Source organism: Taudactylus pleione, unplaced genomic scaffold, assembly GCF_031769625.1.
Source record: "Taudactylus pleione unplaced genomic scaffold, aTauple2 ptg000372l, whole genome shotgun sequence".
Classification (NCBI taxonomy): Eukaryota; Metazoa; Chordata; class Amphibia; order Anura; family Myobatrachidae; genus Taudactylus; species Taudactylus pleione.
In genome coordinates, this window is record NW_028284773.1 from 1,299,101 (window position 1) to 1,325,127 (window position 26,027).

The 26,027-nt window shown below is 44.3% G+C and overlaps 1 protein-coding gene across 1 annotated transcript in view; it reads right to left on the reverse strand.

Moving 5' to 3' along the window:
- Nucleotides 1–26,027, reverse strand: part of TNK2 (tyrosine kinase non receptor 2) — a 210,745-nt gene that overhangs the window by 159,965 nt on the left and 24,753 nt on the right. The window lies entirely within an intron of this gene.

Here is a 26,027-nt window from a genome sequence, read left to right on the forward strand (position 1 = left end):
AATAACCAACTGTATGTGACAAGCCTCACAAATACTTAGTTTTATAGATGTGAGGCACAGGAAAAACCCTGAATAGACCTGTATGTTATGGCAAAGTCAGAGAAAAAGGGAAAGATATATTCTGACAGTATAGAGAGGGAAACAGACTGCATGTGTGTATGTATTCCAATGAGCACACAATTCTGTGAATTAGCAGCTCCACCGTTTTGTTAGTGACAGCAATCTCACTCTGTGAGAGTGCTGAATCTGCAGTTAACCACAGGGTGTGATGGCATACCATATCTGTATTGCACAAGCAACATGTCCATTAAGGCGTTAAATTTCTTGCCTTTTTAAAATGTATCTTTGGTTTAACTGGTATATGAGTGGACAGAATCGGGTCCATTTTAATAATATGCCAGTAGAAAAGTACTGGCATATTATTAAAATGGAACCGATTCTGTCCACTCATGTACCAGATAGATTAGAGATACATTTTAAAAAGGCGAGACATTTAAAATCATATCTATCTCCAAGTCCACTGCCACGTATGGAGGATTCTAATAAGAATAATTTCTTGAATCCAATAGATGGGTTTTATACATGTGGAAACTGTAAAGTCTGTCCACATGATTTGAAAGGGAAAAAAACCTTTATGAGCATCCAAGAAACAGAATTTAAAATTAAAGGGTTAATCAACTGGAATACCACTTTTGTGGTTTACTTGTTGATTTGTGGATGCGGAAAAATGTACATCAAGAAAACAAAGAGGTCAGTAAAAATTTTAATTTTAGAACATCTGCACAATATCAGAAATATTATTGAGAATCATAACGTTCCGAGACATTTTAGACACTGCCAAAATAGTAACCCGGCTAATTTGAGATTTCTAGGCATTGAACATGTTAAAGTGAAAAAGAAGGAGGAGATAGAGAAAACATGCTGGCTAAACGGGAGACTTTTTGGATTATTACATTAAACACTGTGTACCCTCATGGGCTTAATGAAGGGTTTGAAATGACCCCTTTTGTAAAAAGCTAATATTCCGTCTATGGAAAGAGTTAAAGATTTTAGCCCTCTTAAGATGAAAAGATGCTTTCTATTATCATGTTTCTTGTTATCATGCGATTTGACAATGTATTAATGCATTTAGTATATTTATTGAATACATTCCATGTTGATATATTCTAGATAGATTTATTATGTGAGAAAATTCTATGTTTTTTAATAGTCTGTGCATCATTCACACTAATTCATTATTTAAATTTTTTTATTTAAATGCTTTATTTTCTAAGCATTTAATATGTCATTTATACTATCATGTTTATATGCTACTTGTGTATATTATATTGGAAACAATGTATGTTTTTAAAGAGTTTTTTATATGTGCTTATATGTGTTAATTCATGAAACTATTTAATGTAATGAGATAATGCTGTGATGAATATTTTTAATTGGTCCACGAGTTCTATTTAAATGTCCTTAACAGATCACCAACCAGCCTCCTGACGAAGTCCTAGTGACGAAATGCATAGGGGCGTGGCTTGGTGATCTGTCCTTCTGTGGTCAGTGCTTCGGTGAAGAGGTCCTGGAGACGTTCAGGACTCCGGCTGGGAGCACCTTTCCACTTCTTTTGCAGTTATACTTTGCGGTGGTTAACCGCTTGTTCTGGTACGCACGCTCTGCTTGATTTAATTTGGCAATAAATTTTATCTTGTTTAATGCACGATGTGGCGCCCCAGCATTCCTCTGTTTTGTGTTTTGTTTTTAGATCTCTCCCAACTGGATTCGGGTAATCACGGGGAAGACGCCGGGCTATAATACTACGGTGGCCAGTGCTGTGATACATGTATGGGACATTCTGTGGCTATGGCTCGTATTCAATTTGGAGCAAAAAGCCGGAATCGGCGAAAAGTTTAGCCGATTACGTCATTTCACCTGACGGAAAAGTATCGCCGTATTCAATTTGAAAGACTTTTCACCCAGGCAGAAAGGTAATGCAATGTAATAGGCGAAAAAGTTTCGCCTATGAATAGCAGGCAGAAAAAAGTGCAGAATTGGGGCTTTGGGTTGCAACGTTGCAGGAACCACCGTGCATCCCTCTGACAGTCCCCCAAAGGTAAACTGCGTCAAAATAAAAATAAAAAAGAACACCCCCCAAAAAAATCACTTTCATTTTGGGGGCGAAAAAAAAAAAGTTGGGGGACAAAGTTAAAAACTAGCGAACTAGACTCCAGGGGGGTCCCCAAGTATGCCCCAGGCGTTTTTTTTCATTGCAGGTGCTTGCGGAAGGTGGATTTTTCACGATTTTTTAAACTTAACTTTGGCAACTTTTTCAAGTACCCCATTTTCAAGTACCCCAAATTTGCAGGGATAAGTTATTTTCTGGCTCCCATTTTCAAGTACCCCAAATTTGCTGGGATAAGTTATTTTCTGCAAAAAAAAATCCTGAATACTATTCTTCACCATTTATACAAAAACACTATTTAGCAGCTATTGAGTCCGTTTAAAAACACCAAATACCTTCAGCAAGCCAAATCGGGGGTAACCATAGCTAACCCCCATGTCAGAGCATCTTTTGGAGGGTGTCGGGCTAATTTCCCCTAATCTGAGATGACTTTCCGCTTGTTTCAGTTTCGCCGGGTCCTGTTTTCGCGTACTTTCAAATTAAATAAGGGTATACGCGGGCACGCGTGTGATACTTTTCCGCATGCACAACAGGCGAAGTAGGCGGAAAGTCTGGGAGTCGAAAAAGTATCGCAGGTGCAAATCAAATTGAATACGGCTCTATATCGGATAATAGACTTCCAGGTTCTGTGCAATTGAAATACAGACAGGTGTCTTTGGGGATATTATTTTTCGAATCCGCGCACTGACTTTATATAATTTTGTTTTATATATATATATATATAGAAAATCCAAGGTCCTAGAAAGGAACAGGCGGCACTCCAAATCCAAATATAAGCAAAATGTATTCAAAACATTAAGGTGAAAAAGACATCATTCATCGACGTTTCAAAGTCCACAGACTTTTTCTTCAGGATGTATCACTAAGACATCAGCAACAAACAAGTGTTATAGTGCAGGTGTCCTACCTTATATGCGCCCATATCGCGCCATATCAGAGGTGGTGACCGAGGTAAAAAATTGAGCCAGGCCGAAGCTCGCTGGATCCATCAATTAGATACGATGGCGCCCAGGGGGCTCAATGAGATGTTATCGTTTAATGTATTTCTCTAAGCAAATAGGTTGAGCAGGATCGGGGCTTAGGTAAGTATTCTGTTGTTGTTTTTTTTGTGTGTGTGTGTTTGCGTGGTTCTATTAAAGGGGGCTTACTACTGGGGGCTCTATTACAGGGGGTTTACTACTGGGGGCACTATTACAGGGGACTTACTACTGGGGGCACTATTACAGGGGGCTTACTACTGGGGGCTCTATTACAGGAGGCTTACTACTGGAGGCTCTATTACAGGGGGCTTACTACTGGGGGCTCTATTACAAGGGGCTTACTACTGGAAGCTCTATTACAGGGGGCTTACTACTGGGGGCACTTTTACAGGGGGCTTACTACTGGGGGCACTATTACAGGGGACTTACTACTGGGGGCACTTTTACAAGGGGCTAACTACTGGGGGCAATATTGCAGGGGGCTTACTACTGAGGGCACTATTACAGAGGGCTTATTACTGGGGGCACTATTACAGGTGCTTGCTTTTGGGGGCACTAATACAGGGGCTGGTATGGGCATGTTGCAGAATCTGACGACCATTAAAGAGGCATGTGTGGTGATTTGATGGCATGTGGGGAGGTTGAGGGGCACTGAAAGGACATGTGTGGTGGTCTATACAAGCTTTCATATATTTTGGTAATGGACGATGGGCTGGCTCCTAAATCTTTAAGATGGCTCCTAGATTTTCCCAAAATTTGTCGAGCCCTGATATATATATATAAAAGCACACACTAACACATACACACGCATTAACACATAGATGCACATAGTAAACTAACACATACACTGTATACACACAGTAACACATATACACAATAACACATACATACACATATTATTATTATACTTTACGTACATGGCACCACAAGGGTTCCGCAGCGCCTTACCAAGTACATAAACAAATGAACACACAAGAAAAGCAGTTATTAACAGTACAAACAATGCCGGACAAGTACATGATTTCTAAACATTGCTGCATAACACTTAAATAAGCAGCAGGGTGTCAGCAACCAAGTGTTAGGTGCCGATGTGGGAAGTTAGCAGTAAATGAAAGTATATGTAAGACAAGGAGAAGCACGTGAGGGCGGAGGGCCCTGCTCAGGAGAGCTTACATTCTATACACACTAACTCATACACTGTATACACACAATTACACATACACACACTTACATATAGATACACATATTTACACAGTATACAAACATACTTACACTACTGATGCAGCAGCTGCTGCAGGTTGCTAATGTGGGCACCTTGCATCATTAGCCCTCTTCCGATGTAATGCTAATGCTAGTGATATGGGGTGGCGCTTGCCGTATTGGCTCCGCACCCAAAAGGCCGATGTCAGTGGGAAACGTTCCATCAGGGAGGGTTTCTAGGTAGTCAGAAGTTGACTGAGCTAGAGGAGGAGGCTGAGGATCGGGGGGCTGCAGGGGAAGTGCTGGCACCAGGCTCCTTCTCTCAGTAAAGTCTTGTACAAAAATCCGGAGCTGTATCCCCTCACTTGTTTCCCTCAGATGCGGCCCTGACAGAGCTCGGGGGCACGTCAGGCACTAGTGCTGCTACATCAGCGTTGACGGCCCAGGTGCCGATGATTGCAACAGAGACCTGGCACTGGCAGCGACCGGTGAGGTCATGTGTAGGGTTAGCGTAGCCTGGACAGCGGAGGCTGCTGCAGATTAGAACGGCAGCCGCCACCAGCTCCTTGTAAAACAAGATGTTTCTTTCAGAGACATACTTCTTTTATTTGATGGACTCTGCAGCTCCTTCCAGGGGCCAGCGGTTTAGGCAGCTGCCTAATGGCAGCTCCGGCCCTGCGCTCCACCCTAGTTACGGCCCTGCGATCAGTAACAGGACACAGTAACTGTTGGGGAAAAGTCTCACGCTTCCGAAAAGCTGACTCAGCTGAAAGAGCAGCTTTTCGGAAGTGATAATTAAGTTAATGAAGCATGATGAATGTGTGAGGTTCTGGTTTTGTTGTGGGCCCGGGGTGGTAATAGGAGCAGACACTGAAGCAGATTAAAAAATAAACATGGGTTTTTTAATGAGTGGCTTAACAGACATGAATGTGGTAAAACAGAAAGTCCGGGTATAGCACTAAAGTGCACTTGGGAACTGTAGTGAGGGAATGGGAAAAAGTCCAGGTAGTGAAACAGAAGGCAGTCCAGTATTCCAGGTCTTGTGAGGCTGAAAAGAATTGTGGCTGAAGAAATAATGTCCAGAGGAAGGTGCAAGTGGAGGCAAGTTGCAGGGTAACAGCTGACACAGGTGCTCAGGCAATGGGGAAGGCAAAAGGAGGAGTCAGTGGGAGAAGGCAGTGGAAGTCCAGCAGGGTAAGGAGCAGGTTAGGCAAAGCAGGCTTAGGCAGAGATCCACCAGGCAGGTGGACAAGCTCAGGTACTCTCTCTCAGCTTACGCTGAGAAACACGTTGCACTGGCAATGCAAGGGAGCTCTGAACTCCCTTTTATACCCAGCACCCAGCCGTGAGTGGTCAGAGAGTGAGCATGTGACACGCCAGGATTGGGGAACTAGGCCACATGGCTGAAAGCAAGACGGCGGCGCCCATGCCGGAGCGGAATGGAAACACCGCCAGGCCCACCCAGCACAGAGCGACAATATGCCCACACAGGACCGCGCACAGCCAATGCTCCCCGCCAGGCACCAGCACCACCACCAGACGCCCCCCGCCACAACATCCGCACAGGTAACACCCGCCGACCACCATGCCGAGAAACCCTGGTCGTGACAGAATGCCTCCTAAAAGTTGATTGAACTAGCTGTGAGTTCAATACTTAATTATCACTGGTAACATTTTTCACATAATGAATAGGCCCCTAAATGATAAACATTGCTGCGAAAAACAAACACAAATATATTGAAAAGTGTTCAACTGTATAGGATTCCAAAATGTGGGTTAGAAACAAAACAGTTTAATGGACAATTACTGCCATGTTATATGAATGGCCTCATTAATATATTAAGAACCATAAGTGAATTATTATCTTAAAATTATTTTACCTATGTTGGTCGTAAAATGATAGGTAACATTCACAGTAATTGTGTGGTAGCTAATATGATGTGGCACCATCCCAAAAGAATATATTTTCATGAGATGCAGTAATAAGTACCGTACAATCAACACCACTATCAATTCCCATAGTTGAATAGACTACGATGATGATGATTCCTGACTTTATGTCACCTTGATTTAGTTTTAATACTGAATGAGTGGAGTCACTGACACTGTAGACAGCACAATAAAAGCAGTAATTCTTGAATGTATTGTTTTCTCATATATTCAGGATGATGTCTCTTCAAGTGATAAAGAAACTTACAGTCCAAAAATGTTAATAATGCCAGTGATCCACAAACTCTACGTATGCACATTCATATATAAAAGCAAAAAAGGAAAAAATCCTTCCTATATAGCAATTTTTAAGCAAATTTGAAACTGCAGAAATGTTACTAGGAATAACGCTAAGAAAGCAACTCATTCCTGTTAATAGAAATCAAATATTGCATATAACTGAACTGATTAATACATGGAAAAAAAACTAAAGTGTTTAAACCTAACTAAACCTGTCTGTCAAGTTATTTTTTAACCCATTTGCACTATGCTATCATGTTAGGAGGGATATGCTTCTGTAAATGAACAGACATAATATGACTGACAGGGGGCGATTCATTTTGGCGCGCGCCACTTGTCTATAGTAATGGCCAGCTATCAGAGCAATTAAATTGTTTCTCTGACAGACGCCCATTAGCCGCGGCAGTGACATTGTTTCTCGCAGCCTCTGGAGGTGTCTATAGTGCCATTTTTTGGGCGCCCCGACGGTGGTTTGGGCGCCATAACCTCCTCCCTTGGGCGTCCTAACTTCCTCTTTAGATAGGTTTAGCCGCTTTGCGCGGCTAAACCCGGTGCTTGTGGGTGCGGTAAATGCTAATGGGTGCCCGAATGGAGAATCAATTTAATTTCTCCGTCGGGTACCTATTCGCATAAACGCCCAATGTATTTCCTGCCATGGCTCATATGTGAACCTTTAGGGGCATATTCAATTGTGGACAATATTTTGAAAAACCCTGGGGGTGGAGTTTTACCTATAGGCGCAAGGTCTTTCCTATACAATTGAAATAGAGAAAATTAGGCGTATTAATTTATTTTAAAAATAACTCTTCTCGCAGCTTTAGAGCAAGTTAAATTTTTTCTAACATCGTTATTTTAAGGAAAAAATTTGGGACTTGCTTCAGAACCCCCTAATGACTAATTAAGCAACTGGAAGTTTCTATTTAATTTAATTAGTCCATAATTACCTTACCTTCTGGCAGCTCTGTCTTCCTCCATCGCCTCTGCCGCCCATACATGCTGAAGGTCACTTCTCCTCCCGGGCGTCTTCCACAGTGTCGCAGGTTGCAGGGCAAATTCCTCATTCTCCTTCTGCAGGTTTTCCAGCTCTACCTTCTTCTTGCTGACCACGAACGGGCTGGAACTTGAGCAGGGACAGACTGAGGCTGCTAATCAGCCCTGGCAGGCACGCTTGCCCACAAAAGGGGCGTGTCCTCATCACAAAAGGGGCGTGGTTACATCTCACGGGGCATTCCACGAGTCACGGAGGCCTGGACTCGTGGCACATCCCCGTCTTTCAGTATTCCAGCCAAGCAGAGCGCCGGGAGGTGGAGCTGCTCGGCCAGGGTTTAACACCCGACCGGCCCATCTGTACCAAATGGCCAGTCCGGCCCTGGGCTTGAGAGTAGGACACTGCTGCTCCTGCTACTGAGCTGCAGCCCCCGGAGCTCCAGCTGTTCTGGCTGGGGGCCAGCACCTGCATCCCTCCATGATCTCATTCGATTCCTCTGCTGGAAGACAGAGGTCTGCGGGAGGTGAGCAGAGGGGTTGGGAGGCGGGGAGCGGGGTTGTGCAGCCAGTAATCTGGGACAGCAGGCTGATTTTAAAAAATTCTCTTCCGTGGGTTTGGCCACAAAAAGAAAATATTTAATTGAATACCACGAGTTTCGGGAGCACGCATACCCACAGTAATTTATAATTGTGGCCTTAATTATGTGGCAAAGTAAATATGCCTTTTACATTTTAGTGTTTACTGGTGCTATAGAAATGGTATCAGCCCCCAGGTCTGTATACACAGTTCTTGTTAAATTAATTATATGAAGACTGCTGTAATAAATCAGAGCAAAGATAATTTGGTAACAATGCTTTGAAAAAGAGACTGTTATGAGTTAAACACATTTGACAAGGTAAACATAACTAAAATTGCTCAGTTATTTGCCATAAAAAAATCACACAGTTTTGAACTATGCATGAGGTTCTTCTGACGAGCAGCTACGCATATATCAGGAAAACTTTGTTATTCTAATTGCACCTCTATGGAACACGCACAAATACATGCAAAGTTTTCCTGCCCAGATAACCTGCGAAGAATAGCCATCCATGGTTCTGGCGGAACCTACAGTAACCTAATTGCTAGCTGAATCCTTACTGTGAATTGCTTAATTATCAGCAACATCAATTAGTTCAGAGGAGCATCGGATACATAGTTCTAAGGACCTGATTCTGCAAAGAACGGAATTGCAAAGCCGCACACAAGCAGATTGTGTTAATATGGTGATGCAGCAGTAGGCGTCCTGCCTTCTGCATGCATTAATGATCCTTGGACGCAGCATCAGATTATCTGCATGATCCTCGGCCAGCTGAGTGACCATGGGATCCCACAAACCTGTCGTCACAGATGAGGGAAAGAGGCTAGGAAATCTCCATCAGCCGATGGAGATCCTGGCCTCTTCTCTCCACACCAACGGCGGCATCGCACCTCCGTTTCGGGAAACAGACCGTTGCCGCCCCCTCCCCGCCCACAAATGGCAGTAGACTGTCAATCACTGACAGTCTGTTGCCGCTCTGCGTATGATCACCCAGGACTTTTTTCTTGGCTTGCATATGACACGTTTTCTTCAGTGTAATTTATTTTCCTAGGGCGTCATTCAGTGCTGAACACAGATTCCCGATTATCAGGACTGAATGAAGCCCTAGGAAAATACATTACAATGAAGAACATGTGTCATATACAAACCAAGATAATTAGCAGATCTGGTCGTTTTAACTATGTGTCACCGAGCAAATCATGACTGAATTTGTAGATCTAGGCTTGGGGCTTGATTAAGAGGTGGACGCTAAAGCCAAAGCAGTGGCTGCACAAAATTATGAAAAATCCGTAGGAGGCATCTCTAGTAAAAAGACGCCCACTGCAGGCTTCTGTGATTGTTATGAATCCTAAAGCTCGTTCCGTGTGAACCCCCTAGAACCCAGGCTAGCGAGGTCTTCCGCCACTCATTGTTCCCTTAGATCTATAAACAATCACTGGTACTTAGGTGGCCGCCTGGTCTTAATACTCGGGGAAGTAGCGGTTCACACGAATATACTACGGGTTCCGGTGGTGAGAGGAACAGCAGAAGTTTGGGTACAAATGTTGCGGCTTTGAGAGCCGATATTGCGGCTAAGGAACCGATGGTGCGGCTTTGAGCTGGTAGCAGGAGTTGGTGTATTAGAGATATGGCTTTGAGAGCCGATAGTGCAGCTAGGGAGCCGGTACACAAGTGGGTGTACTTTAGATGCGGCTTTGAGAGCCGATGGTGTGTCTTGAGAGCCGGTACACAAGTTTGTGTACTTGCGATGCACCTTTGAGAGCCGATGGTGTGGTTTGAGAGCCGGTACACAAGTTTGCGTACTTGAGAGCCAATGGTGTGGCTTGAGAGTCGGTACACAAGTTTGTGTACTTGCGATGCAGCTTTGGGAGCCGATGGTGCGGCCTGAGAGCCGGTACACAAGTTTGTGTACTTGCGATGCGGCTTTGAGAGCCGATGAGGTGGTTTGAGAGCCGGTACATAAGTTTGTGTACTTGCGATGCGGCTTTGAGAGCCGATGATGTGGTTTGAGAGCCGGTACACAAGTTTGCATACTAATGGTGTGGCTTGAGAGCCGGTACACAAGTACTTGCGATGCGGCTTTGAGATGGTGGCAGCACGGAAGCCACTGGTGCGGCTAGGGAGCCGATGGAGAAGCTGGTGAGTCGGTGGCAGCACGGAAGCTGCTGGTGCGGCTAGGGAGCCGATGGAAAGGCTGGTGAGCTGGTGGCAGCACATAAGCTTCTGGTGCAGCTAGGGAGCTGATGGAGAGACTTGAGAGCCAGGGGCAGCACAGAAGCCGCTGGTGCGGCTAGGGAGCCGATGGAGAGGCTTGAGAGCCGGCGGCAGCACGGAAGCTGCTGGTGCAGCCATGGAGCCAAAGGAGAGGCTGATGAGCCGGTGGCAGCACGGAAGCTGCTGGTGCGGCTAGGGAGCCGATGGAGAGGCTGGTGAACCGGTGGTAGCAAGAAAGCTGGAGAACCATAATACACTACCACGAGGAGACACAGAGGACCTCATTAGGAGTCAGTCGTTGCGGCCGCACGGTCGTACGCCACCGATGTTCGCTAAACTGCGCATGTGTAAAGTTCGCAATGCGCGTGCGCAAACTAGCTGCTATGATCAGAAATTTCTCTCTCCTTGAACACAGCCAGGTCGGTAGTTTGAGTGACAGAATGAGGCGTTTGTGGGTGGTAACAGGGGAAAGTGCTTGAAAACGGGGGAGTGGAGATCCGAACGCAGGCATGCCTAATTATGCGAACAGCGTTTTATGGGAGTGCATAATTAACAAAGTAGTGTCATGGCACACGCGACATGGGTGGTTTGTACACTGACCTGATCGTAGTGCTTAAGAGAGGGTATGGTCAACCTTAAGCTCTACGACCAGTTCTGATGGTTACCGATGGTCTCGATTAATCCTTATATGGCCGGAGATGACGTGTAATGCGTACGAGAAGGAGGCGTATTTTTTGTCTTACGGCCGCATCCTCCCCTTGGTCGGCCAGCTAACGATCCGATCTTAAGGACGCATCATTTGCATATCCGGCCCCTTTTCCCTTACGACCATGCGGCCGCAACGACCGACTCTGAATGAGGTCCAGAATGCTGACCATGCAGCTGAGCCGAGAGAACCTACAGGAACACTATAGTCGGCGAGGCGGCAAAAGGCCAGCGTGCACAAATAGCTGGAGGAACCAATCACGCCGTGCTGTGGATAACATGTGACCTCCTGAGGCATGCAGATCGCTTAGCAACTGAGGGAACCGGAACAACAGCGTCATGAGAAGGTAAACTGCTAGAGGGAGACAAGTCGTGACCGCGACTTGTAACAGTGATCTGCTGCTACATCTTAAGACATAGCATCAGATCAACTGCATGAACATCGGACATTTGAGTTACACTCAGCTTACACAGGATGTCTGGTGAAATCATGCTGAGGGGGCCAGTGAAGCTGCATCCAAAGACGAAGCTACTGGCCTCAGTATGCACAGAAAACATGTCCGACACTCCCCCGTTTTCTCGAACGCTGCCCGTCACCTCCCCCAAACGCCAGCAGCATGTCAATCATAATGTGGTTTTTGTAGCACTGCGAGTGACATTGCAGAAACAGATCTGCACATGCACAGTGCGGCTCCTGCACATGCGCAGATTTGCAAACATCAGAGTTACATAAGAATCGAATTACATAAATCTCTGAATCAGGCCCTAAGGCAATATCAAAAATGTCCTTACAATAACAACAATAGTTTTTTATATATTGTGATATCGCGAGACGTGCGCCGGCGAGCGGATATGCGCACTGCGTACGTGACCGCCTCCATAGGAATGCATGGTGCGATCACAGTGCATGCCATAGTGTACCTTAGCGTATGCAGGTGCGCGGAATCGCATGGCGTGACGCGTGCGCACGTTTGTGGTGGGATCCACCACAATGTAGCTGGGCGCATCTGTATATGTCCGTGTTGATAATTGAATTCCCCCACTGACTCTTACAGTATTTGCCTTTTTCTCTATGTACGTTTATGAGTTTATTAACATGTGAAAGGTGTACTAATAGGTGCGCATGAGCCTTTAAACAATCACTGTCCTACAACCCACTCTTTAACCCCTACTTAAGAAGACAGAAATCTTCAGTTTACCTTACATTTGATTTCTATCTAAATGACATTCTATCATTGCTTACAGATAATATTAATATTTTATGATCAGCCTAGGGAAGGATTCAGAGCCGCTCGCTGCTGGCAGCGCTTGCTCTGAATCAGGGCGTTTTTTTTTTTTTACATCCTCCAGCCCGCACTCAAAGCTGTGAGTGACCACCCACAGCTTGTGTGAGCAGCCTGGAGTTGGTCGTGATTATCGTGACCATTGGGCTTGCGACAAGACCCTGTGGTAGGGTCTCGACTACCGCAAGCCCGAGTGGACTTCCTGCTCTAATAGAGCAGGAAGTCCACTGTTGACATCACGAGTTATGTCAGTAGGGCCGCCCGCAAATGCCAGGCGTTCCTTTGGGAGCGCCTGCGTTTGCTCAACCACCCCCCCTACCCGCCTACAAAACGAGCTGTCAATCAACATCGACAGCCGCCCCATCTTGTAGCGACCCCCGGAGCGACTGAACTTCAGTCGCTCGCTGAGGCTCGCGCATGCGCACGCCGGACGGGGCGCATGCGCAGGGGGCAAACATTTACCTGTTTGCGAGCGCTGTGTGCTTACTAGCAGGTCTGAATCAGGCCCATATTGTTTTCATGATGCATAAATGAGGCTTTACTATACATGGAGACGTGTGGTGTGAGTAGTCTGTACAGAGAAATGAAAACAAAAACTGGGCATAATTTTGCCTTTCTAAAATAACTCTCTCAAAGTCACTTTGCAATAATCCATTTTATAATTCATATATTATACAAGCAAACAACATTAATCCTTATAGTCAAATGTGTGTGCTAGTTTTCAATCTTGCATTAAGAATTTTGGGGTTTATATACTAAACAGCAGTTTTATTGTTTTTTTGTTTTTATTTTAAAGTGCTGCCTTAGGGGGTCATTCAGACCCGCTCGCGAGCGGCAGTACGCTCGCAAGCGGGTCGATGTTCCCCACTGCGCATGCGCACGACGGAGGGAGCTCCGTCGTGCGCATGCGCGAGACCCGGGGAGCGACGGCCTTTCCATCTCTCCGGGTCTCGCACAAAAGGGGGCGTGCTGTCGATGTTGATTGACAGCACGCCCCCTTTGGTGGGCGTGCCAGGGGCGTGCCTGCCAGATGGAGGCGTTCCCATGGGAACGCCTACCGTCTCAAGCCAGCCCCACTGACATCACTAGTGATGTCAGTGGGAGTGATTTTGGCTCTGATAGACAACACTTTGTGATCATGCCTGGGGTCACCTTATTACTTAAATAGCAAAGCGGTGACTTTTTTAATCTCATACCTAATAATTGAAGTTTAGGACTTTACCTCAGATGTGTTACTTTTAAATCCATTGAAGCACAATGAATGAATGAGGAGTGAAGGAAGGAGGGGATCAAAGAGGAGAGGGGAGGGGCAAAGAGTATGTCAGAGAGTGGTGGTGATGAGAACAGAGGAGGGAGGACCAGAGGGGAGGTAATCTGGGCAGCTTGAGGGAGCATAAAATGTAGAAACGAATCTCAGAACTGTAATTTATTTAGGATATAGAGCAAACAAACCAAGATCAAACTAACAGGCTGCTGCCATACTGTGCAGTGCCCCATGAATTCCTGAACCCTGGATGGAGCCCTCTGTCCATTTTGGCGCCCAGAGCTCATGCTCCACCAGAACCACCCTCGCTACTCCCCTACCAGAGAGAGCAATGGCGCCCCCCCCATTTTTTAAATAGGTACATAAGAAGGGCCAGAGAAGAGATAGGGGAGACCAGGAGACGCTGGGGATAAAAGAAGAGGAAGCTACAAGTGAGAATGATAATAAACAGGAAAATTGACAGGCCCAAACAGCGCCCCTTTCCCTGCAGTGCCCTGTGCCAGGGCACTGGTCGCACCACCGTAGTTATGGCCCTGATAGTATGTAATGCATTTGTATTATTATTCTCTCAATGTACAGTGCTGCATAATATGTCACCACTTTATAAATAAAGGATAATAAAAATAATTCCTTGCTGATGGCCCTTAAGAGTTTGAAGTGAAGCTGGATTTTTTGGTGACTCCTTCTACACAAGTAACTTAATGATTATGTCGGTATGTAAACTGAAATAGTAGAATTAAGACAATCCAACTCAGCAATCAAATGTAGAACAGTGTATTCCCAGGAAAAGCTTTACACTAAGCATAAGTACAGTGCTATAAGAGGCTTTTGTCTAATAAAACTCTCCATATGTTAGGCATAGTGTTGCAGTCCTGAATAACACGTGAGATGGCCAGAGGGACTTAGAGGATGCAAGTGGGAGAAAATCACATAGTATTATCACTGTAAGTATAATTTTAATTACCAGCCCTAACATTTCACTTTAATTTAATACACCAACTTGACATCATCATCATAGCCTCCTCATCCCCCAAAAACTGTGTGCAGGCAAAGTTCTCATGCACATCTGATAACATAAAATTGTTTGTATGCAGCAGAAATAACAGAAACTTGTCAGTGTGGGTCACTCCACAGAAAAAGTAAACCTTTCATCACACAGGGGGCCTGATTCAGAGCCGCTCGTAAGCGGCCGCTCGTTTGCTCCGAGCGATGTTCGCACATCTGCGCATGCGTATGGGTCGTAATGCGCATGCGCCAACCAGTCAGTGCAGTCGGAAAACGTGTGTTTGCAAAATTGCGAGTGCCTGCTAATTTGAGTGACAGAATGAGGCGTATGTGGGTGGTAACAGGGGAAGGCGCTTGAAAACGAGGAGTGGAGATCCGAACGCAGGCATGCCAAACGGTCAAAACGGGCGTTTTAAGGGTGTGCATAATTAACAAAGCAGCGTCATCGACCACGTCACTTGGTTGTTTTTTAGCCTGAACTGTTCGCAAGATTGCGGTAGGAAAATCCAACCACAAGCACTGCGAGCAGTTCAGACACCTTTCGATGTACTCGATTAATCTAATAAATAGCGGAGATGACGTATGATGCGAGCGGTCAGGGGGCGTCTTTACAAAATAGCGAGCGCATGTTTCGTTCGCTCGCTCAGACATAGAGGCATCAACAGAACGCAAAGAGCGAGCGCTCAATTTAAATAGCCGGCCCCTTTTTCTGAACGAGCGAGCGCAAATAGCGTCCGGCTCTGAATCAGGCCCAGAGTGTCCTCATACATCTAGAGTGGGATGTAATAGGATGCAAGTTTTTTGTGCAAGTCAAACTCGCTCCTTCTCGCACATTTTGAAGATACGAGTTTGTAAAAAAGATGATCATGCGCTCCTGGATATGTTGTGGTTAAATAGCAGCTTTCTTATAAATGGTCAGACACCTGGCCAATTAGCAATTAAATCAAGTAAAAGAAGCGCTGTGGGAACTAACAATACATATGTAATACGGTGGAATACTATACCAGCTGAGGTGAGACAAACAAACAACACTCAACATACAATGTCACAATAGATGTATATAGCGCTTTCTGTGAAGAGTTAATAGTCCTGGATATCAGTTGTACCTGTGACTGTGCGGCGGTATGGCAAGGGTGTAAGTGCTGACCCTACCTTTCCCTATGCTCCTCCGTGCGGGGTTAGCCTGGTCCGGACTCCTGCTGTTCAGTCAGCTGCTGGTCTGCTCCGCTCACCGTTAGTAAGATATACGATGCGCCGGGACAGCCTCCTGCTGTGGTAGTCCTGCGACCGTCTACTGTATACACGGAAAGGTGCCTACTGTATACACGGTGCGATAAAGCAGCCGATCCGATGCATTGGAATGATTTGGCTGCTCTATCGTACTGTGTATGGGCATGATATCGGACAGAGCGCGCGCCCGTGAGATCGTACATCCCACCCCCAGATCTTACTGCAGGTTCAGTTGATCTGGGGATGTGATGTGCGATCCCATGCAGCGCTATGCGGGTGGGGTAGGAGGAAGCCGGCATATCGGGCAGTCGGCCAGCCGATCGCTCCATGTGTGGGAACCACCCGATATGTCGGACGTCGGATCCCACTTCGCACGGTGCATATCTCACCGTGTATGGGCAGCTTAAAGCTCATTAGCTCTGATTCACTGTCAGACTGACCTAACTAATGCCAGTTCTCACCCTGGAGTCAACAGTAATATCTGGAACAATGTGAGACAAATACAGCGGAACCTATTGGTGACTTTTTGCACTAACTTTATTTTCCACGGAAACCTGCTTCCCATGTCCTAATTAGTCTCCTTAATATATAAATATATCATGGCCATAGGAATGAGGGGGGACATGAAGACAGCTCACCCCCCCCTCCCAAAACATTTCAAAGAAGCGGCCGCCGACGACTGTCAGGGCTGTGCAGCATTATAATAATGGGCTGCACAGCCACTGCACCGCATGGTGGAGGAGCTGTAATGTGCGGTCTTTAAGATAAAACACTGCACATTACACTTCCTCCTTCATGCAGTGCGGGGGTTGTGCAGCCTATTAGTATAAAGCACAGCCCCTGACAGTCCATGGTTGCGGCTTAGGTAAGATGGAGAGGAGGGGAAGAGAGAGGAGAAGGGGGGGACGGGGGTGTCGCCGCAATGATTTTATGTTGCCCCTCCATCATAAAATTGTTCCAATGCCCCTGAAAAAATAAATAAATAAAAAAATTATATATATATATATATATATATATATATACTGCATTAATATACTTACACAACAAACCTTCAATGCGCTAGTGTTAGATATAGTAAATATACAATAATAGATAATAACTCAAAGCTAATCCTCTTGTGTGATCTTTGCCAGCAAAATGGATCTAAAAATTAGACATAGAACAACAGGACAGGAGAATATACAATTGCAGGCAACATTTTGAATAACCCTGCAGCAATGGGCTTTTCCAGCAGCCGCAAGGCTTTTCCTATTTAATTGCCGAGTAGAAAATCATGCAATTTTTTGGAAGCCCCAAAGCAGGTCTATAAAAATTACAAATCCCTATTTTAAGATAAAAATGTCTGGGACACCTTCAGAACCCATTGGACACCCCTCTAATAACTAATTAGGCAATTGGAAGTTTGCAATTAGCCTAATTGGTCCAGTAATTACATGTTATTAAAACCATTAATGGTCTCAAATTACCCCAAAATATTATTTGTTATTTTTTGCACCCCAAATTTAATTAAAGTATTTATCTTTTATTATTTTTAGGTTTGTTTTATTAGCCTAAAATTATTTCAAAATCAACTTTTTTTTCTACTTTTTTTTGCACTTTTCATTTTATTCATTTGTATTAAAACGAAAAAAGTTACTTTTTATAATTATGTTTCACTTTAAAAAAATATACTGTATGCCCAAATCAGCCATTTAATGCATTTTTATAAAGCAATATATTTTTCTTTGGTACAGTAATAACTATTATTACTGTTACCAATTGTTTTTTTTTTTAGGCTGTTCAGGTTTTGTCCAAAGAAAATTTTGCAGCTGATTTTTTTCTATTGGATATTGCTGGTATTGGAAGCTCGCATACCTGCGGTAATAGAAATTGGTTGCGATGGTAAAATAACTTTTTTCAGAGAGACCTCCACTTTTTAGTAATTTCCAAATCTAGAATAAACCCAGTAACAAACAAACTAAAGAAAACTCATAGCGTAGTAATTAATATTTTATATATTAAATATAGGATTAATAACACGTACAAAATGAAACCTTGACAGCAAAACAATCAAGTACAATTCATCCAAAGTCTGGGAAAAGAATGGTCAAACTACTGTACACTGCACTTGAGTAGGTGGGAGCTGAAAATGGCCGCAGTGCTTCCTGGGTGACAGTATTTTTGAAAGAAGAGCAGAAACCCAAAGCATGTTTCGTTTGAAACGAACTGAGGAATTATATATATGTATATACAGTATATAACGCATATTAGTTATCCAGCGAGAAGGATCAGGCGGCACTCCGACAAACTTTTATCAAGTACACTATAATAGGTGCTTTATTAAATAAGCCAACGTTTCAAGACTAAATTGGGCTTCTCATCAGGGTGTGCAAAAGTACATCTATACTAGCTGAGGGATGTAGTTACGAGACCGGCAGTCGCGACATCGGAAACCCGGCAAGGGATTTAATATAGTCATCGAAATACTGATGCCTATCTTGATCCCGACGCTGAAACGCTGAGGACGCCAGCCCAAATTAAGGAACGTCCGGGGCGTCCTTTGCGTTAGCAGCGCGAGGTGGGGGAGGGTTAGGATTAGGGATCATAGCGGGGTTAGGTTTAGGTTGGGGGGGATTATGGTTAGGCACCCCTAAAGGGGAGAGTTAGGCTTAGGCATTCCCAGGGAGAGATTAGTGGATTAGTGTTAGGCACCTTCATCCTGTAGGACAGCCACCGGTATTTCAATCCCATTCCCAGCTGATGTACTCGGCTTTAACTGAGTAGACTTATAGGGGTATTCAATATGGGTGCGATAACATCGTTTTTTGCGTTAATATCGCACTTTTTAACATTTTTGCGTTAATATCACTTGTTTTAGTTTTACACCGTATTCAATTTCAAAGACTTATCGCAGTTTTGAAAAGTCTTTGATAAAAAACGGTGATAACTTTTCACCATTGAATAGGTGTCGAAATAAAGTGCAGAATTGGGGTTTAGGGGTGCAGCCTTAAAAAAAACAGCCTGCACCCCTGAGATTAACATTTAAAAAAGAACTGTGTGAAAAAAAGTTTTAAAAAAAAAATAGGGACACCCCAAAAAATGAATTAAAAAATTGGGGTGCAAAAAAAAAAATGGAAAAAAATTGTTAAACAATAGGCAAATAGGTTCAGGGCTATTCTGCATGTATGCGGCAGGTGTTTTCTAGAATAGAATTATAGCGGCAGGTGCACAAATGCAGAATTTTTAAAAACTTACTTTAGGGACATCAAAATATGCTAGTACCCATTTTCATGTACCCCAAATTTGATGGGACCACTTAAAAAAACGAAAAAAATAACCTAAGTGCTATTCTGCATCACTTCTTCAATGTCGGGAAAAAAACACCTGCTGCGGCTATTTAAAGCCCCGACTTTCAATTAAAGGCTAAAACGGGGGTACCCATAGTGTTCTCCCATGTTTTTACAACTTTAGGGGGTCTTACAATTATTTTAAGGAAAAATTCGTAACTTTACGCAAATCCAACTTCGGATTTCCCGTTTCCCGTTTTCGTTAATTTGATATTGAATACGGGGATAAGCGGGAGCGCGCACCATACCTTTACGCAGAGAAAAACTCAGATATGAAACGTTAACTTCGCCAGGGAAGTTAACCTTTCATATTGAATACCCCTCTTAATATATTTACTGTTTTCATTACCTTCTCACCACTCCAGTAACACATTAATACTTCACCTCTATAGTAATGCATCCTCTCCCTCACTGCTACAGTAAGACATTACCCTCCCTCACCTGTGTGCTAACACATTCCACTCCATCACCTGTGTAGTAACACATTATCCTCTATCACCTCTGTTGTAACAAAATTTCCATCCTTCACCCATGTTGTAACACATTTGACATTTCCCTCCCTCACTTGTGTAGAAATACAACCACTCCCTCACACCAGTAGTAACACATTACCTTTACTCACACCTGCAGTAACTTATTCTACTCCCTCGCCCGTGTTGTAACAATTTCGACATTCCCCAAATACAATCCCTCACTCACAACTGTAGTAACTTAGTCCCCTCCCGCACCTCTGTAGTAACACATTACCCCCGCTAACCCTTGTAGTAACACATTCGGCTCTCTCGCCCATGTTGTAACACATTCCCTTCCCTCACACCATTGAAACACATTTGACATTCCCTTACCTAGTAACACATTCCTCTCCCTCACCTGTGTAGTAACACATTCTCCTCCCATACCTGTGTAGTAACACATTCCCTTCCCTCACCTCTTTAGTAACACATTCCCCTCCCTCATCTGTGTAGTAACACATTCCTCTCCCTCACTTCTATAGTAACACATTCACTTCTCACTGCTTTTGTAATACATATTCCTCTCTCACCTCTGTAGTAACACATTCCTTTGCTCACATCTGCACTAACACATTCCCCTCCCATGCCTGTGTAGTAACACATTCCCTTTACTCACTATTCAAATAGGGGAGCTGCACTAACTGCTAGGATGTTTGGCAGCACTTGGGGTAACAGTTGGTGTTGGAATATTGAACTGTGCTGCAGCCACAATAAGTCAGTCAGTCAGGACATTGCACAATTTCGAAAAATCCCTGCTTAGTGGGTACCTGCGTCATGGAAGGCATATACTCCCCGATATTCATGTTTCTAGGTTCAGGGGTTTGGGCTTGGCGTTGATGAGTCAGTGAGTTATATATATATATATATACACATAAACAACAGGTGGGTCATTCCATGGTAAGTTACAATACAAAGCATGACCTATCTTATCACTTTCTCAGCAAACAAAACCAACCTCACACAAACTCATTTTGCTGTTGACAGTCTTGCACACACTCACCACGATACCCTGTAACGTGAGTTACTATGGAATGACCCAGGCGGCATAAAGGTAGAGGGGGCATATTATGATACTGGTCCACTGACAAGGAGGAGACATTATTAAGTATCATGCTCAATTACCAGCAAATGTGCAGTGGTCCAGCCCTTAAAATTTAGCGGAATTCTGTGGCCAGTAATTTCGAAATTTTCTAGTATTAGTTCTCTTCATAAATAATTAACTATAATGTCTGACTATGAATCGCCTTACCGGCAGTTTTATAAAATAGTACCAGGCTGTCAACCTTGCTTGGCTTCAACCACTCTGTCTGTGATAATATGAAAAAGACTTGAGGCCATAGATTGTGTACAATTTACAGAGGCCTAAGTGCACAAATTTTACTTGAGAAAAAAAAAATTATATCAATATACAGTACTGATACCTTAGAGACACAGCTGTAAGAAAACATTTGCATTAACTGTGATATTTGATGAAATGCCATTACTAAACACTAGTTATAAGTGCTGACATAAGTACCCTTTATAAGGACATAGTGTATTTTTGACAAAAGACATTGCCGTGTACAAAACTTAAACTCAAGGTAAAATTAAAATGCACACACCACTCCACCAGTTTCAGTAACAGGACGTTATGGCACCCAATCAGTCAGAACCTTGCAAAGCTATATCAATGCTCCACCCTGCTTCTCTTGATCTGAAAATGATACTGCATATTTGCAGTATGTAGTAATATCTATAACTTGCGTTCTATGATATGCCTCATAGATAGACAAATTGCAAGGTAACATTTTATTGCATGGTGTCTTCTTGGTCCTAAAACGGCAATCTTATTACATGTATTAAAACCATAAAGCATGGAACCTTCTCATATTGGTAACTGATATTTTTATGACATACTGTATTTTATCACTTGTGTACTATACATAATTAGGCGTCACTTTTACTGTATCCTATAATGAACGTTAAAAATCAAGGACCCTTGTAGTCAGTGGTCACGACTGTCCTAAGATTATTCCAGACTGATGAATAAACAATTTAATTCTACTCTAAACCCCCTTTTTAATTGTAAAATAAGTGCCTAAAAAACCAGGATTTTGGTACTTACCGATAAATCCCTTTCTCCGATTCCACAGGGGACACTGGGGTCTCAGGGCCGGATTCAGACCCGCTCGCGAGCGCGCTCGCAAGCGCGCTCGCAAGCGGGTCGATGGTGGCCCAGTGCGCACGCACACGACGGAGCCGGCTACGTCGTGCGCATGCGCGAGACCCGGATAGCGACCGGCAAACCGTCGCTCCGGGTCTCGCACCAAAGTCTCGGGTTCGGGTCTCGTCGATGTTGAGTGACAGCACGCCCCCTTTGGTGGGCGGGCCGGGGGAGTGGCTGCCCAAACGGAGACGTTCCCATGTGAACGCCTCCGTTTGGGGGCGGCCCCACTGACATCACGAGTGATGTCAGTGGGATGATGTCAGTTGGAGAGAATCCGGCTCGGTGAGAGTCGAAATCTCTCTGGGGCTTGCGGCAACGAGACCCTACCACAAGGGTCACCCACAGCTATGCGAGTGGCCAGGAGGCCGCTCTAAAAAACAAGAAGGCCGGCCCTGATTCAGAGCAAGCGCTCTGTCAGAGCGTCCGGCTCTGAATCAGGGCCTCAGTACAGTGGGGTATAGATGTGGGATAACCGGGAGCTGGCACTTGAATAAATCTGAATAGTAGCTAGCTCCTCCCCCTCTATACCCCTCTACAGGTCAGTCTTAAGAAACTGTGCCCGAGGGGAGCTGGAAAATAGAATAATAGAGGAGAAGAGAAGCTAGGACATACATGAATAAACAAGCAAATATGCAAACAAATCAAGCAGACCTTGAAGAAAAACAACTGTCCAAACCAGGAAGAACAATAACCAATGCAGGTGGAACAGCGCAATGCAGGTGGAACAGCGCCGGCTGGGCGTCCAGTGTCCCCTGTGGAATCGGAGAAAGGGATTTATCGGTAAGTACCAAAATCCTGTTTTCTCCTTTATCCACTAGGGGACACTGGAGTCTTAGTACAGTGGGGACGTCCCAGAGCTCACATCCCGGGCAGGAGAGCGCTGAGAAACCTGCAAAACAGCACGGCCATACTGTGAAGCAGATGCCGCAAACGTGTCAAAATGGTAAAACTTTGTAAAAGTATGCCGGCCTGACCAAGTGGCCGCCCGACAAAGCTGGGTCAGGGAAACACCGTGGGCAGTCGCCCACGAAGGACCCACTGAGTGCGTAGAATGCGCTGTGATTGAAGCAGGAGGTTGTTTTGATGCAGTCAGATAGGCTTGTCTGATTGTCAGACGAATCCATCTAGAAATAGTTGCTTTAGAAGCCGGTCAGCCCGGACGCGCCATATCATATCGAACAAACAGCGTATCCGACTTCTGATGGCACGGCCCTTCAACAGAGGATGTGCTACCTGAAGAGCATAGAACACGGCCCTTAGCTCCAGAATGTTTATGGGCAGTACCACCTCGAGTCGAGTCCAGCGGCCCTGAAAGTATCTTCCCCGAGTCACTGCCCCCCATCCTCTCAGATTGGCGTCTGTGGTGAGGAGAATCCATTCCCACATTGCAAACCGCTTGCCTGTAAAATAGGTGAGAGGAATTCAGCCACCAAAGGAGAGATGTTCGAGTCCTGGGGGACAGTTGAACTCGCTGGTGAAGAAAAAGGTGGGACCCTGACCACTGAGAGAGGAGGTCCAGTTGGAATGGACGGACATGGACATTGTACACAAAAATCCTGCTGTAATTCCCACACATCACATCACATACACAACAGGTGTGGCTCTCGACAAGGATGGCGTGTGTGGGCTAGAGGTTTGGGTGAGCACCTTGCAGAGTGGGTCCTCCTTCTCCTTTCGAGTTGCCTCTCTACTGCCTCTTCTACTTGCAGATCCCCAGCCACCCCTGCCCTGCACGAACTTCTCTGGATGCTCCCAGAAAGTGCTGGCTGATTGCCCAAGGGGTGCTGTGAGAGCAATGCTCCATCTGATGCTTAACTGTTAATCACTGCTCTGCTGCGCTTTTCTCCCCCTCAGAAGCTGTCCCAGGCACCTTCAGGACCCCTCCAATAAGCTTGGGGCCAGTTAATTAGTACGCGCCCCACCCCTCTCAATGTCCCCTTTCCAAAATACTAAAAAGCAGGATTCTATGTATAGATTTTGACAAATATAGACTTGAAATTAAAATAATTTTTAAAAATAAATTTTCGATTTCTCAATTTAAATGCTTACTATGTGTAGGAAGAACATGGTATCCCAAAAAGGCCTACCATTGTAAAAACAAGACAACCTACCGAATTAAATGAGGAATCACTTACTTTTATTTTAACACAAGATGGGGGAGACATTTTAAAATCCCCATCTGTGGAATATTTAATTTTGTATGATCACCAGACAATAACTACTAAGAGCACATCATTTGAAAGAGGAGACTTCAAGACAGGGTGCCTACGTGTGTGTGCGGGCCAGTATGAATGAGATAGGACACAATGTGCCCCACCCCCATCTATGGAAAACTATTTTTTTTCCACTGAGGGGACTCTCCACTTTCATATCTAGGTGATCCCATATTTACATATGTAATTATGGGCCTGATAGGGCAAAGTAGTGCTCTCTAGTCCATATACGGAAAACTTCTGTTTTCCGTAGTGCAAGGTAATATTGTCTAGTGATCACCAGATAATAGCTACTAGTGGGCCACATAATTTGAAAGTGATTTCCTGCTTTCAAATATGTGTGCCCACTTGGTTGCAGCTGTCATTATGAGAGGTCTCTTTGCCCCATATGTGGAAAAATGTATGTGATCACCAGGCAATACGTTCCAAGGGGACCCAACATTTGTAATAGAAGACCCCATCTTTCTAAAAACGGTGCCCCTTTATCATTTTTAGCGAGTGGGAGATCTTTTTGCATTCCTGGACTACATAATTTTTCTGTAGTGCAGGGGGCCCTGGAAATTATGAGACTGAGGTGGAGCGCAGAGGCTGAGCTGCCTTGCACAGGAGGGAAGGCACCTGTCACCAGCTGAAAAACAGCATGCATAACCAGGGACAAGGGAGTCCCGAAACGCGTTGGTAACCAGGAGGTCAAAGGGGACTGTGGACTAGGACTGTTAAAGCAGTGGCAGAGAGGACCAAGGTGATCCGGACCATCTGTCTACAAAATATTAAAACCAATGCCATTTTAAACCAACCATGTGGTAAAGCAGCCACCCTGGCAAAGTTTTATTTATTTATTTTACAATTGTCTTTGTTATAATAAAAATATGCATGTTTTAACTTTTATGACTGGTCGGTTCATTTACATGCTAATATAACTATATAGGAGTGGTATATGTACTTTTAAGTGATTTATTTTCAAGATTGGTTTATCAGTTTCTAAGGTAGCGCCCAGTCACCCTACAATTTAAATGCTTTATCACTAAGGTCCAGGGTATACCTAGAACGTTCTCATAGGCTGCTCTCCATATGTTAGTGCAGCGCAGCTGTGTATCCCTAAACATATCCAACCAAATGAAAAACAAGGTCATAAATGATAAGCATGCCAAGCTAAACCTTTATACTGCTGGAGTTGGTGTGACAAAGGTTCTACTGAAAACTAACATAGCATTTTATCATTTCAGACTTGAGGTATTTATTTCTCACAAGTGCTCACATCCAGCAAATGAAAAGTTAAACTAAGACACAGGTGTGAGGAAGCAGGATCAGTCCAACCTGTAAAGCTGTGCAGAGCTAGGCTCAGTGGGCACCCACACTGGAATGTCCCTAGGAATGCAGTCCAACATCCTGCATGCCCCAAGCACAAATCCCCTGACCTAGAAACCTATGCAGGGAGTAACCTTAAGGAAACACTCTACGCCCAAGAGCCCCGTTTATACCTTAATGGATTATATAAGTTTTTACAGTTCTGCCAACTATACTGAGGAAGAGTAACTGCTATCTCAAAACTATCCTGCTTGTTGTCTCTATATCCTAACAGTGAGGATACTCAACATGACAGCATTATTTACATTGGAAAAATAGAGTCATTCACATGACATACCCATAAGGTACTAAAAATAATAAATGTAATAAAACAATGTTGTCTAAAATGTATACAGTACATTGGACTAATCAGTCAATAATTTGGCCTATATGTTACAGAAAGTGACACTTAAAAAAAATTATAAGGACCAAAACAGTTGCCTTCCTGTAAGTGAACATAAATGAGCAATCTTTACATTTGGTTGTGAGTGGTCAATATGTACAAGACTGGGTTAAAAACAAAATAATTCACTCTTGAAAGCACATTAGTTTAGAACAAAAATAATCTGTACTGTGCTTAC